We start from the raw sequence: 14,885 nt of genomic DNA on the forward strand, positions 1-14,885 counted from the left end.
ACAAGACAGCTCTGACAGGCATCTGAGCTCCAGAGCTGCCTGCTGGGTCGGTCACAGTTGACCTTTCTACCTGCCCAGTCCTGCCACTGCCTTTCCCTCACAGGTGCTGACCCAGGATGCTCCCTAACAAACATGACCTTGGCAGGCCACCCTCCCTGAAAGTCTTCTGGACCCAGGAGAGCAGGTGAGTGGGGCAGCTGTCAGCCAGATCTCCTGTCTCCTGCCATTTCAACATGAAGGTACCAGACTGGATGCCCTTAGCCACACCTGGGGGAAAGGAGGCCCTGAATCTGAGGGATGAGTCACTAGCCTCTGGGACCTCACCAGGATTTCTGTAGCTACCTCGCTGTCCTCCCCACCTCTAATCTCCTCCTCCTTAAATCGGTCCCTTCACAGCATTTTCGGTGAACTTTCTAAATCCAGCTACACCGCTCTCCTGTGTAAAATGACTCTTCTTTCCCTAGAGGACACAGCCCAGCTCCGGCTCAGGACGGGGCTCCTGCACATCCCCCTCCCTCCACAACACCTGGAACTTCGCTTTTCTACACAGCAAATCCTTACATATTCTCTTACATTTTTGTAGGAGTCCCTCCCTCCCTCTGGGATGCCTCCTGTTCCCCTACTGAAACTTTCCCAGAGCTGAGCGGTCACTCCTGTTTCTCGTCCTTAGTCCCACTGCTGCTGGGCCCCACTGTGCTGTAATTACCAGCTTGATGAACTGTCTTCCCTGCTCACCCCTCTTAATAATGAGGACTGTGCCTCAGGGATCTTAGCGTCCCCAGGCCCTGGCACAGAGGGAATGCCCTGTATGCGGCACAAAAGGCCCCACAGTGCCAAGTTCTTGAATCTACCTTTGGTGGGGATGGGGGCGAGTTGAGGGACTAGGGCAGCTGAAATTCATTTGTTCTTCCAAAGGCCCTGAGCCCGAGAGGAGCTGCCTGAATCGCAGGGCAGTTCTGATCTGGGGATCTGACCGCAGGCAGCGTGTGCCCACAGCCGTCCCCATGGGAACCGTGTCAGGCAGAGCTCCAGCTCAGAATGAACAGCCTGCCTCAGGCCTGAACCTGGCGGGGGCCGACGTGGGCACAGGACTGGCTCGGGTCACCCGCAGCCCCCGCCTCAGGGGGCCAGAGAGGGGCTGCAGCTGCAGGGACTGGGTGGGCAGGTCGCCATGGAAACCAAGCTGCTCGCCTTTCCTTGGTGCTTGGAGTTCTGACAGGGATCCCAGACTCCACAGAGCGCCCTCGCCACTGGACTCCTCCTCGCCCTCTCAGCCTGTGTCCAGGGCACATCTCGGGCACAGAGATGGATGGCAGGGGCTCAGAGAAGAAAGGAGAGTAGAGAGACAAGAAACTGGCAATGATTCTCTTCCTTCCACTGCATCTTACCACTGTCATGATTCCCGGGGAAGGTTACTGCCTGAAAGGAGATGGCTTTTCCAAGGAGAGGGAACGGAAGGAGGCGGGGTCACATCTGGGGAACCTGTGGTATCAAGAGCCTTGGATTAGGGGACCTTGTGTTCTTATCCCTTGTCCTCATACTGGAGAGCCAGGGGTCACAGGTGAAGCCTCTCAGCCTCTCTACACCCAGTCTCCCCACCTATAAAACACGGACCATTTGCTCTTCCAGATGTCCATCAAGAATCATTATTCAAAGTAAAGTGTAAGCTAAAAAGCCCTCGTACGTATAAGCAATTGGTACACTAGCAGGCTAAAAACATCTTATCCAAAACAATTAGATAAATGCAAGCCCAACAATTCGCTGATGGATGAAAAGGAGCAATTCCTTTCTTTCTTCTATTAATCCGAGCTCAAGACCTCTCTGTCCTGACAGGCATGGTGCCAGGGGCTGGGGACCCATGATAAGTCCTGGGTCCTGCCCTGGAGGGACTCCTAGCCTCACAGAAAGTGTCTTTGTTGACCTACTGTGTGCTCAGTACTGTGAGGCATGTCAGACGAGACAGTCACACTTTTCTCAAGGAGCACAAATAAAGCTTAGAGAGATGAACACAAGAGACATACCTGTGAAACACAGAAGGAAGGCAGTAACTTACGGGGAAGAAGACTTTTGTGAGGTTGAATTAAAAGGGGTGAAAAATAATTCTCTGGTTGTCTGGAGCAGAGGAAGACTCTGCAAAATATGTTACTTTCTCAAAAATATTTCTTCTTAAATATGCTAGAAGTGTCCTGAGCACCCAGTTCCAACGTGTGTGTGGTAGGGAGGTTTCCCTCACATCCACCAAGCAAATCCATGTTTGACACCCAGCAAGCTGGGTGTCTTACAATTCAACTCAATTCTGACACCTGTCTACCCAGGGAAAGCATCAGATTCCACAAGCTAAGGGCTCAGACCTGCAAGACCACCGTCCTCTTCAGATGCCAGTTACAAGCACAAGTTGTCACCTGTGCTTCTGACCAACTGGCTATAAAGCAGAGGTTCCCATCACCCCTTCCTTGGGTTTGATTAATTTGCTAGGATGGCTCTCAGGGAACTCATTTGCTCACAGATTACTGGTTTGTTATAAAAAGATATAACTCAGGAATAGCCAGGTGGAAGAGATGCATGGGGGTGGGGGCATGTATATAGCTCAGTGATAGAGCACATGCTTAGTTAGCATGCACGAGACCCTGGGTTCAATCCCCAATACCTCCATTTAAAAATAATAGTAAAAAAAATTTTTTTAAAGATGCACAGGGCAAGGTACAGGCAAGGGCCGAGAACTGTCGATGACCTCTCCCAGCCTTAGTCTCCCTGAATCTTCAGCTATTCACTCACCCAGAGGTTCCCCCAAATCCCATCCTTTTGGATTTTTATGGAGGCTTCATTACAGAGGCACCATTGATCAAATCATTGGCCGTTGGGAACTGATTCAACCTCCAGCCCCCTCTCCTCCCCAGAGGTTAAGGGTGAGACCAAAAGTTCTAATCCTTTAACATACAACCATCCTTAAGTGCACTCCAGAAGTCACCTTTAGGGGCTCTCATCACCTAGGAAATTTCAAGTTTCAGGAACTGTGTGCCAGAAACGGGGGTGAAGGTCAAGTATGTATTTCTGTTATAAATCACATCACATATGCATTCATTAGTTTCTTAACTGCTTATTTCCACCCCCAACCCCCCACCCCCTGAATGTAAGGTCTGTGAGAGCAGAACTTCACCTTTTCATTTCTATAAGCTCAGCACTCAGCACAGATGCATCATAGGTTCTTATGAAACACTAGTTAAATAAATACAGTACGAGGGCAGATAGGCATAGAACAAATGGCTTGAAGAAATGCTTTACATTTTCAATGATATAAATTGGTTGCACAGTAAAATCCTCTCATCACGCCTTAAGTGAGGCCCCAAAAGTTCAGTCGTGTAGCATGTGTGTTGCGTTAACGTGAGGCTCACGAAGTGACCACGGCTGAGAGCCAATCGCTGATTGCTGTCTGTCTGGATTTGCATTATCAGGGGATATGTCATCACAAGGCACATTATCACAGCCATTTTCAGAATTATTTGTCCAATGTCTGTCTCCCGATTAGACAGTGGGCTCTTGGCATGTAGGTGGTATTCAATAAATATGTGTGGAGTGAATGAAAAAAATCCATGGGAGGGAATAACATGAGTTTGGTTTGGAGGGATCAGGGAATCTCAAGGGAGTCATGTTCAGTCTGAGAAAAAAGGATCACTAGAAGTGAGTGAGAGAAGGGAAGAAGAAGAAATGAAATATAAGAAAACAAGAAAGGACAACATCTCCAGAGTCTCCGAATTGGAAGACAGCATGATGTGTTCAAGCATCTGACAGTGGCCCAGTATCTGTGGGGCATGGAGATAGCTATATTTTTTTATAAAGTTAGGATCAATATAGTGTCATAATCCACATAATAGAACAACCTATTACTAATACCTTTGTAGGAAAATGTTTTTAAAACATTTTGTTATAGAAATTCAAGCATACACCAAATTGGAAAGAATAGGATAATAAATCCTTACTTTCTCCAATTTCACAATTATCTATTTGTGGCCAATCTTGTTTCATCTTCATCCTCTCCTTCTTAGACTATTCTGCAGCAAATCCCAGACATCATGTCATTCCATCCGTAAATACTCTGGAAGCTTCATCTTTTGAGGCAGTTATTCAGATGCCATGGCCTGGATGGACCACAAGCATCTTGAAGAGGTTGCTGGGGCAGAAGAAGAACCATCCTCCCCTCCTTCCCTCTACGGAGACATTGTGATGCCCAAACCTTCCAGCCTCCACCCTTCTACCAAGGTATGCCTTAGAGCAAGGGTGTCGGCCCTCCTTGGCCTGTTTCTTCCAAGGTTTTAGCTCCTGTAGGGAGAGACCAAGACTTCATAAGAGCTGATTCATAAGAACTTATTCCTAACCTGAAGAAGCTGCTTTTTGTTTGACTTGGGAAATTTTGAATAAATGAAGTTGTAATGCAATAAAACATTCAGCCAGTTTCCTACAAGGTAGACTGGCCTTGATGGATGACTCCCATGCCAGCCCAGGGTGAGCCAGGCAGCCTCAGAGTAGTCAGGATGGGCTGACCTGTCAGCTTCACTCCCCTCTGCCTTGGTCCCATGACCATGTGGACAGGTTATTTTTCTCCTGCTCTTTTCTTTTACCAAATCTGAGGTTTTAGACCTTTTTTGTAATTTCATTTCAAACCTATGTTTCATAAGACCTGACCGATTACTGAGTATACACAAAAGATGGGAGAATTACTCAAATACATTTTTCAATTAAATTTTTTCAAAATACAAGCAAAACAATTTTAAAGTTTTGGTTGGGGAGGGGGAACAATAATAAATGTGAGTGTTTGTTCTGGGACCAGAACATAGAAACAAGGAAGGCACCATATGAATGAGTGCAGCTCTGCCCTCCTGGGTCAATGGTGGGAAACTGCCTGTCCGGCTCTCCAAGGCAGCCTTGCTAGGGACTGGGACTCTATCTTGGACGCTGGAGGCATTGTAATCTAAAGTGCAGCTTCTTTGCTTCCTCAAGTTTCAGCATTTCCCATGAGATCATTTAAAATCACATTTGTTACTTTACCATCTAATCACACATAAGCATCTCCACCCCCTCCCCACAGCCCGCATCCATCCGAAGAGTGCACTTTCTAGAGCATCCGCAGCCAGGGTGGATCTCGTGACGGGAAATGGGAAGGACACCCAAGAAAGCAGGATGCCTTGCAGTTCCGTGAACAACAGCAAGGTTCCCATCAGACAGGCCGAACCACCTCACTGAGGAGGACAACCTAAGTGTAAGTCTTTGCCAAACTGGGGCTCCCGGACGTGCTTCCCCTCCCAGAGTCGCTCACAGCCTCCAAGCAGACGTCAGTTGGAGTATCTTCTTGCTGTGCTTGAGTGTTAAGCTGAGCATCTGTTCCAGGAGCTCATGGTTTCCAGTGGAGGCAGTCTGGGCTAGAAGAGACGATCTCTCACCTAGAAGACAAGATTGAGCAGCAAAGGTTTGACTGTGGGACTTGGGGGCCTGTCTCTGGCTAATGGTGTAAAGATTTATGTTTGGGGCAATATGGGAAGAATTACAGGTTTTGTCCATGATCCAAAAATGAGGCATGTTCTGGAGGCTGTTTGAATCCATTCCCTTCCCCAAACACACATTGTTCTTAGAGAGTAGTTACTGTTAATTTGTTTATATTGACAACTCTCACAGATTCCCTTCCTCTGAAGGATAAGGGGTGGGGGAAATTATGGCTAAATCCAAATACGATCAAAAGTGTATGCCACATCAATGTCAAGTGTACGCTCTTCAAAGAGTCACACGGATATAAAGAGATGTTTTATTAGCATGTGTGATTTCAGAAATTTTACCAAAGCTGTGGTAACAGAGGCCAAATATCCTGAGTGTTGATGAAAACACTTAAAACTAAATAAGAAAGGACATAGAAAGTAGAGAATCCATGGTCTTTGGGTAGGAGGTGAGACATTGCTTTAGAGATAAGTTTTGCTGCAAGTTCAAGGCAACAAGTCCTTTTGTTAGAGAAATATGAGTAAGGTTGAAAGCAGTGGTTTCCACTCTTGGTCACAAATCAGAATAACCTGGAGAACTTTTTAAAAACAGACTCCTGGACCCCACTCAAATCCTACTGAATCTTAAGTTCTAGGAGTGAACACTAGGAATCTATATTTTTTTCAGTGCTCTCCAGAACATTCTGATGGGCAAGCAGGTTGAGGAATTCCTGCTTTAAGATTGTGGTGAAAAAGACAAACCAGGTGACCAAGGGTGTTTTCCAAGCCTCTGGGGAGCATTTATACATGTTTAGAGAGGATGACAACAGGTAGATTTAAAGCCACCTCTGCTTTGGTTTTAGCCCCAAATCTGCAATTCGAAAGAATGACTCATTCAGAAATTTCTATGGTTCTGGCTCTGTTTGGCTTATTTTCCCCTCATAGTTTAAGTGCACTTAGTGTACATTTGATTCTTGATCATGATTTACTCTTTGAGATTACCTGCTTGGATGAGTGCCAGAAAAAGAGAGAACAGTCTGCTATGATTTTAAAACGCAAGCTTTATTGAACTTGCAGAATGAAGGAGGTAGAAGCAACCACACATATGTATTTTGAGTAACAGCAGCCTAAAAGGTGAGCTTCTAGCCGCCTGGTGTGGGAGGAAGGCGGAAATGACAGAGCAAAATGAATTGCTTTTAGTTTGATGGAAGAATTTGTTTTGAAATGGCGTAAAGTTGGTTTCAAATGTTAGGAGGATCTTAGACTGGTCTTAGGAAGTAATTTGCTGGTTCCCTGTCCACTCACTTAGCAATTAAATAATGGTGATGATAATAATAATAATAATGAACAAGCATTTAAAGTGAAAAATTAGCATTTTTTGCCCCAGATACATGTAAGGGTAGATATCTGCAAGGATGGTTTTAAGGAAATCATTATCAGAAGGAAATGGAAAAAGAGAAGGGTCTGTAATGGTAAATGGGGGATAAGGTGTCTTTCTCAAATAAATATTGCCAAGGAAATGCTGTTCTGGGAGGAGAAGAACCAGTGATCGCCCGCTCTGGGCGTGCATTCCCTTGTGTCAGAGCCCAGCCAAGTCAAAAAGACTCCTGAGACCTCAGCTTTTTATGAGCAGCAGCCTCCTGCTTTCCATTAGCTCCCCATCTCCCAGAACAGACCCATCCTACATCCCATGTACAAACCATCACCATGTGCGTGGGGTCCGTACCTCCGGATCCCATGAAGGAAACGCCGCCCCTTCCTCCCATGACTGCTGTGCCTGTCCTCATGCGTTCCTCATCGTTGGGCTCACCCTTTCTGCCTAATCACTTCCTGCCCAGATCTCACCTGTCCTTCAAAGCCCTGGAAAGACCTCATTCTCCTAAAAGACGCAGTGCCCTCTCTCCCCTTCTCTGCTTCTGCTTCACAGCTTCATTTACATTTCTTTGTATGGTGTGTGCCCACCAGAGTGAGTTTCTGAATGGCAGAGTCTCAGCCTTCTTGATTTTTATACCCCCATCACAACTCTGTACACACCAGCAGCTCAGTAAGTGCTTCCTGAATAAAAATCATAGCTTGGGGTTCTGGGTCATATGGGAAGAAGATTCAAACATAGTAGCACCTTCTCCCACTCTCCCGCTTCAAGCAAATGTGTTCTCTCCCTTGCCTTCTGGCATCAATTCTGGGAGGCTTAGAACTCTTTGTCCTTTGGGAAGATGTCACTGTGGTCTGTCTTACTTATTAGACCCCATGGTCACTCCTCTCTCCTTGCTAGTCATTGTCATGCCTTCCCCTGGTTCTCCAAAGAGGACTGGAGTCATGTTTCATGGACTGGAGTCATGTTTCATGAACTGGATCAGAAGAGCGGGAAGAGGTAATAGTGACCACAGGCAGGTGGAGAGTACAGGGACTAAGAGCACAGGCCTCCTGGAGGAGCCAGACCTTGGATAGTGTCCCAGCTTTGCTATTTATTAGCACATTAGGCAACTCTCCCCGCTCCCTTTTGTGTCTTCAGCTGTGAAATGGCCGTAATACCTACTTCATGAGACGATCATGAGGTTCAAACAGGGGGATGTATAAAGGACTTAGTAAGGGCTGTTAGTTACTATTTCTCTTATTATTTAGTCCATTGCCCTCATTTTATAGTTAAAGAAACTGAGACTTGGAATTTCAGTTTCAGTGACTTATTCTCAAAGCCCACCCATCATTCAAGGTCCCATAGCTGGTTACTGGCACAGGGAGCAGGAACCAGGTTCCCTGCCACTTGGGAGGCATTCTCCTTGCCACATGGCACTGACTGGCTCTGAGGTGACAGGAGGGGAGCTCTACTGAAATGCTTTGTTCACACTCTGCAGGGAGGGGCCGAGGCACTCAAAGCCGAGTACGAATGCATCGGCAGGTGTGAGCTTGACCTTGTGTTAGACACAGTCCTACGGAAAGGAGGTGGACTGAGTCGTGCTAGTAGTAGTATTGTTGTTACTGCTATTATTATTATTATTATTATCATTATCATTATTATCATTATTATTGTTATTATTACTCTGTGGTGCTCACAGAACTGACTGGCAGGACAAATCAGAGATGCTTAAAGGAGACAGGATTTGAGGGAGGCCCTGAAGAGTGGGTGGGCTTTTGATAGATGAAGAAGAGAGAAGTGCAGGGCAAGGAGACATAGGCAAAGGATCTGAGATACCTAAGAAAGTGCCGACCCTGATGACAGAAATCAGAATAGTGGTGAACAGGGGAGTCTTCTGGGGTGCAGGTAATGTTCTGTGTCTTGGTCTTGGGAGTAGTTACACAGGTGTTTGCAGAAGTTAAAAAAAAAAGCATCAAACTGTAAACTTAAGGTTAGATCCCCTTATTTCATGTATGTATATTATCCCTCTATTGAAAGAAATCACCAGTAATAATCCCCAAAGGAATCAGTGCAAATGTTGTTTTTTCTTTACCTTCTGGGCAGAACAGATAAGAATAATGACTTAGGTCCCCAGTAGGCTCTGACCTTGGCTACGTCAACCTCAAGGCTTTAGTGCCTAATCTATAGAAATGGGTTAGTAATAGGGTTATCTCTGAACGTCCAGGCTGGCCAGCTGGTTCAGCATTTGTCCAGACACGGCACTGTATCTCCTGCTCCCATCTATTCCAGTCCTAGCTCTGGAACATCAGCCTGAGGGCAGGAGAAAGGGAACCCTGGGGAAACTGACAGCGTGGGTGCCGGAATGTAAAAAGCACTGCATTTATCTGGGTTGTCCCAGCTGTGCCTCTTTCTAGCTGGAGGACTCAGGCAAATGCCATCATCCACCCGAGTCTCAGATTCTTCATCTGTTGACTAGAGATAGTTGTACTTCAAGGAGACTGTGAGGTTTGATGTGAAATCAGACGGATTGTGTAGCACTTCTGGGTCAACTACCTAATAATTATGTTTCCTTGGGAAGTAATAATATTAACAGCAAAATTAATATATGCTTCCTATGTTCCAGTCATTGTTCTTAAGACTATATAACAGTGTTGTTCTAAGCACTTATTTAATCTCATGATTACCTCACAGTGCTGTTATTATGCCTGTTTATGGATGAGAAAACTGGGGACACAAAAATTCAGTAAACTTCCCAGTGTCGCACAGCTAGAAATGTGTAGAGTGGGGATTTTAACTCAGATAGTCTGGCTCTAGAATCCAAGAATTTAACCATTACACTCTGTTGCCTCTCTACATATTGGCTTCTTACCCCCCACAATGGGAAATATTTTATTATATTGAAGGAGAGGTAAAAATGCATTAAAAGTTTTAGAAGGCTCAAATAATAGATGAAATCACATAGTGCATTTTGAGAGATCTGAAACACTAACCATGTGCCATATAGGTTTTTAAGTGTGACTATTTCATTGAGGCCCCATTTTAACCTAATGACAACGTTTCATGCTGTACACTGTGCAAGGCACTGGGTGGGGGACACAGCTGTGGACAGAATGAATTTGTTTCTGCCCTCAAAGGCCTTACAGTCTACTGGGACAGACAGATATTAAACAAACATACAAATAAGGAGAATTATAAACTGTGATAAGTATTAAGACAGAATAGGATTCTTTGGGAGAGCATCTTGAAGGCATCTAATTTAGAAAGGCAAGATCAAGGAAGGCCTCTCTGAGGAAGTGACATTTAAGCAGTGACCTGAAAGGAGATAGGCTATTTTTGTCATTTGCCATTTGAGAGCAGAATTTTAGGGCCAAATCAGAATGTGATTTGTGGACAAAAGGCGGATTCCTTCAATGTCCAGAGCCACACAGCAGCACAGGATTTTCTGAGTACCTTTTGCTTCCCTGGAATAAATGAATGGACTGCATTATATTAGTTGGCATTGGCATAATATTCACAGCGCTCTTGCCTTAGAAACTTGTCCAAAACCCATTTCTACCTGTCAGAATTTGCATATATTTTCTTTTGAAACTTAGCAACAAAAAAGGGGGATTATTGTTCACAAGAAACATATTTGACTCTGAAATAATTAATGTTTAAGAAGAAGATGAACAACCATAGAATTGCTTCATTGGAAGGGGGCCTTATATAATTACTGATGCTTTTAGGAGGTGTTCAGCCAAGGCCAGACCCAGAGAGAAAGTGCTCCAGTGGGAGCTGTCAGCCTAGGTGTGAATTTGCATATTCTTTTAGGTCCCTGAGCACACAGTGCACTTGTGCCTTTCCCAGCTACAGTATGTGACATACATACTATGACACATGCAGTCATAAAAAACACTCTACAAACAGTCTCCTGCAGGAAGCCTTCACCAGTTTCTCCCATTTATGTGATGTGTCTTCAGTACCCTCCGGCACTTGTCTTTATGGCTTAAAAGCCCATTGTCAGAACCACATAATATAGCCTATGTGTTTTTTTCTAGTTGTTTCCTAATTGTTAGGGTTTCTTTTCTCCCTGAGAAGACTCAAAAGTCTCTAAAGCAAGAAACATGGCTTTTTGTCAAGATGGAAGGGCCTCAGTGTACATCGAGACCAATTCCCTCATTGTACAAATGAGAAAACAAATCCAGAGAGAGAAGATACCTGAAGACTGAGCAAGGTTTATTACAGATCTGTGGCTGGGATTCCAGTCTTCTAACTTCTAGCCCAGTGCTCTTTCCTCTGCACCACACCATCTTCCACAACACCCGTGAGTGCTAAATGCACAGTAAGCCTTTAGCAATGACTGAGAATGGAAGAATTCTAAGTATTCCTGACTCACCTTGCAACCTCCAGCAGCTCAGCTGAGCACTTCCAGGCTATGGCAGTTTCCAAAGAGAATCCCTAAAGCTCAAAGGCCTAAGGCCATGCTCACATTTGACTGGAGCCAAGAGATCACAGATCTGTTGTCTCCCATTCCCTAGAGAGTCAAGAACCAAAATAAATAAGAAGGACAATCATCTTCTTCCTCCAGGAGTAGTATCCAGAAGGCAACTGAACAGATCAGTCATGTCAAGGAGAAGTACTTCCGGCAGGTGCATGACCAAACCCAGTCCTGATGTTTGCTGTTGCAGTCAACCTGTCTTCATGGAACCTACTTAAGCCTTAACTAGACAAAACCTTGGTTTCCTCATAAGAGCACACTCAGAGTGAGTCAAAGTCATAGCATTATTTCCAGATTCATAAGACACCAGCAGTCACAAAACTCACCTCAGAGTACTTTCTCATCTTCCTGTGTGGTAACTGCTTCTCAGAGACAAACAACAACAGCAACAACAAAAACCTCATATCAGAAACCAAGTCAGCAGAAGGTCCGGGACTGAACCCAGGTCTCCTCACTCCTAAATCATAGTTCTTTCTGTTGTATTGCAACGACTCTCTCTTGGTAAATGTAATTGAATTCTCTTTCAGTCGTCTTCTCCCCACTTCAGCCTTCTTGCCTCCACATATAGCTCCAGGCTCCTCTCTCTACACCAGAGAAGCCCAGTCAGGCTCAGCTTGTCTGGGGAGTGGGAACAATCTTTTCCACACCAAGGTCAAATCAGGCACGCTGACAACAAAAATTCTAGACTGAACAATCATGGGTCACATTCATCACCCTCCTTTAAAACAGCCTGTCTGCAAGAAAGTCAGCACCATTCACTCAAATATTTATCAAACACTTACATGTGTCACCTTATTCTAGGTACTAATAGTAAAGCAGGGGGAGAGATAGGCATGGTCTCTGGCCTGAGGGAGCTTACTTCCTAACATTGGAGCAGATGCTGAACAGATAATTACTGAAATCATTGGCAACCATGACAGTACAGGCTGCCGTGCAAATGAGTGAAAAAGAAAACTAGTCTAGTCCAGAGGGTCAGGAAAGGCTGCTGTAAAAAAGTGATATTTAAGCCAAACTGAAGGAAAAATAGAAGCGAGTCAGGAAAGAAAGGGAAAAAAATTATTGAGAGAAAAAAATGCATGTGTAAAGCTATCAAAGCAGAAGGAACTTGGTGAGTTTGTCATTGAAGGAATACCAGGGTAGCTACTGGGAGGAAGGCAAGGGAAAGAGTGATGTGGAAGGAGATATGGGAAGGGACCAGACCATGCTCGGCCTTACATGTGATGTGAATGAATTTAGACACTGTCGTGAGGGCATAGGAAGCCTTTGAAAGGTGTAGTCAGAGGAGCTTATAATCAGATTTACATTTTAAAAATGATTATGATGGTTGCTGTGTATGTAGGCAAAATAGAATATTCAGAGAGACCAGATAATAACTAAGCACAGAGGTCAGATAAAAGATGGATGGGCTTAAAGAGTGAGGGAGAGCTAGAGAGCCTATGGGTTTATGATGTATGTGCATCTAGGTGCTTGATGGTGCTATTTAACAAAATAAGGAAGAGGAAGAAGCCAGTTTAGATGAAGGAGATATCCAAAAAGAAGAGGCAGGTAGTCAGGACTGGCACAAAAGAGAAGTTTGAGTGGAAGTTAAATCCATGTGAAAAGATCATATTTCCATTAGAGGAGTTACAGAAGAGGGCTAGGACAGAACCCCAAGAAGCTCCAATATTTAACAGCCAGGTAGAAAATAAGTCTTCAATGAAGTCTCAGATGGAACAAAGAGAAAGAATTTCAAGAAAAAGAGAGTGGTTAACTGTGTCAAGTCCTGCTGAGAACAAAATAAGTCAAGATCTAAAAGTTCATCTGGATTTGGTACCCTGGAGGTCATTTATAACTTAGATAAAGCTTTGGTGAAAGAGAGAGACATATTAGAGTGTGTTGAAGAGTAATGCCATGTATTAAAGGATGCATTTGCCGTGATGTCCTTTATGAAATTATGTCATCTAGTTAAGTCTGATGCTAGAAGACCCCAACATCCCTAAAAACCCTTAATCAGTTATGCAGTTGACATCCAGGAATTTACAAATGGCAAAAAATCGTCTATGTGGTGATTTTAGTATTCTTGTTGAATCAAGCTTGCACTTTATCCTTAGAAAGTGTTTAGCTTTCTTAAATATACCTGGGCATGTGTAAGCCACAGTTTTAAAAATTATGAGGACTCCCAGTGCTTGCCAGGTTCCCTCACCCAAGAATTCTGAAGGTTTGTTAATGATACACTCTGATAGAGACCTGTTGGATAGGATAAGAATTCTGTTGGGAGAGGGTATCAGAAATAGGAGAAAGATAAAAGATTTTATATGTTTTTAATAAAAACACTTATCCCTAGCATGCATTCCCTTCAAATTATTAAGTATATTGTAATTTGCATTATCTCATTAAATAGACATTTTAATTTGGGGCAGCTGAATCATATTCAAAAGTATTTATATACTAAAGGTTTGGCATGGAGAAATAAAGTAGAAACATTATGAGTTTTTTAGGAGGGAAGGTAATTAGGTTTATTCATCTATTTACTTAATGGAGGTACTGGGTGTTGAACCCAGGACATCATGCATGCTAGGCATGCACTCTACCACTGAGCTATACCCTCCCCTCCATGAGTTTTTATATTGTGTTTAATTGTAAATGACCTCACATGTTTAGTTTGTATTCTGAGAACTAGTGGTAGGGAATTGAAATAGGCTAAGTGGCTATTGGCTATTAAATCGCACGTGTAATGGGGAATATTAAAGTTACGTTGTGCATTTACACAGCACTTAGCTTTCAAAATGCTTTCACATATATTATTTGATTCTCCCAACAACAGTGTCAGATTAGGAGGGCAGATGTTATTGTCTGCAGTTCACAAATTATAGAAATAAGGGTAAGACAACCAATTCCAGTGCTATTTTAACAAAATCACACTATCTCTCTGGTTTTTCTTTTTTTTAGTAGTTATAACTTGAAGTCTCTAATACTGACTCAATCCAGCATCCTGAGTTTCTGGGTCCATAACACTCCCACATCATGTGATGAAGAACTTATTTCTTTCCTTACTGACAAAAATATTTCCCCTCATTCTGATTCTGTTTTCATTAGGTTGGGGTTGGGATACAAAGACCCTTGAGAAAAGAATATTTTCCTCCTCTTCAGCTTTGTTTGGATCTCTGTTCTAGTGGGCAGAGATGTTTTGATTAAATTATTGCTAGGCACTTTCCCCCCAAACTCCCACATTTCTTTCTTCCTTGAATTACTCCTTTATTTCACTGTATCCCCCACAGAAGTTTGATTATTCTCAGAACTTTATCCTGGCACACTCATCGAGCACTACAAACAGGTCAGTTACTTACCAAGCCTCATAGAATTCCATTCCCACTCAGCTCTCACCCATCTCCACAGGTCTTGGTCAGCACCACGGACAGCTCAAGGGCACACTCGGCACTCCCTTGCTCTTTCAGCACCACGAACAGTGCATGCCATTTTTCTCCACACTGTAAATACTTAGCTAGCTATTATCTCTCAATCATTTTGAGGTAAATTATGCTCTGCAAGGATCCCATAGCCCCATTCCTTTAGCACCAGGGGCAACTCAGGGCTATTCAACTTCAAAGACAGC

General features: G+C 43.9%; 1 protein-coding gene across 1 annotated transcript in view; it reads left to right on the top strand.

The window, feature by feature from the left end:
* The first annotated feature begins 4,152 nt into the window (after nucleotides 1–4,152).
* Nucleotides 4,153–14,885, top strand: part of SCN10A (sodium voltage-gated channel alpha subunit 10) — a 95,352-nt gene continuing 84,619 nt past the window's right edge. The window contains exons 1-3 of the mRNA XM_032459183.1: nucleotides 4,153–4,257; nucleotides 5,084–5,254; nucleotides 5,383–5,461. The gene's annotated coding sequence lies outside the window, so the exon portion shown is untranslated. The remainder of the gene's footprint in view (nucleotides 4,258–5,083; nucleotides 5,255–5,382; nucleotides 5,462–14,885) is intronic.

Source organism: Camelus ferus, chromosome 17 (assembly GCF_009834535.1).
Source record: "Camelus ferus isolate YT-003-E chromosome 17, BCGSAC_Cfer_1.0, whole genome shotgun sequence".
NCBI lineage: Eukaryota > Metazoa > Chordata > Mammalia > Artiodactyla > Camelidae > Camelus > Camelus ferus.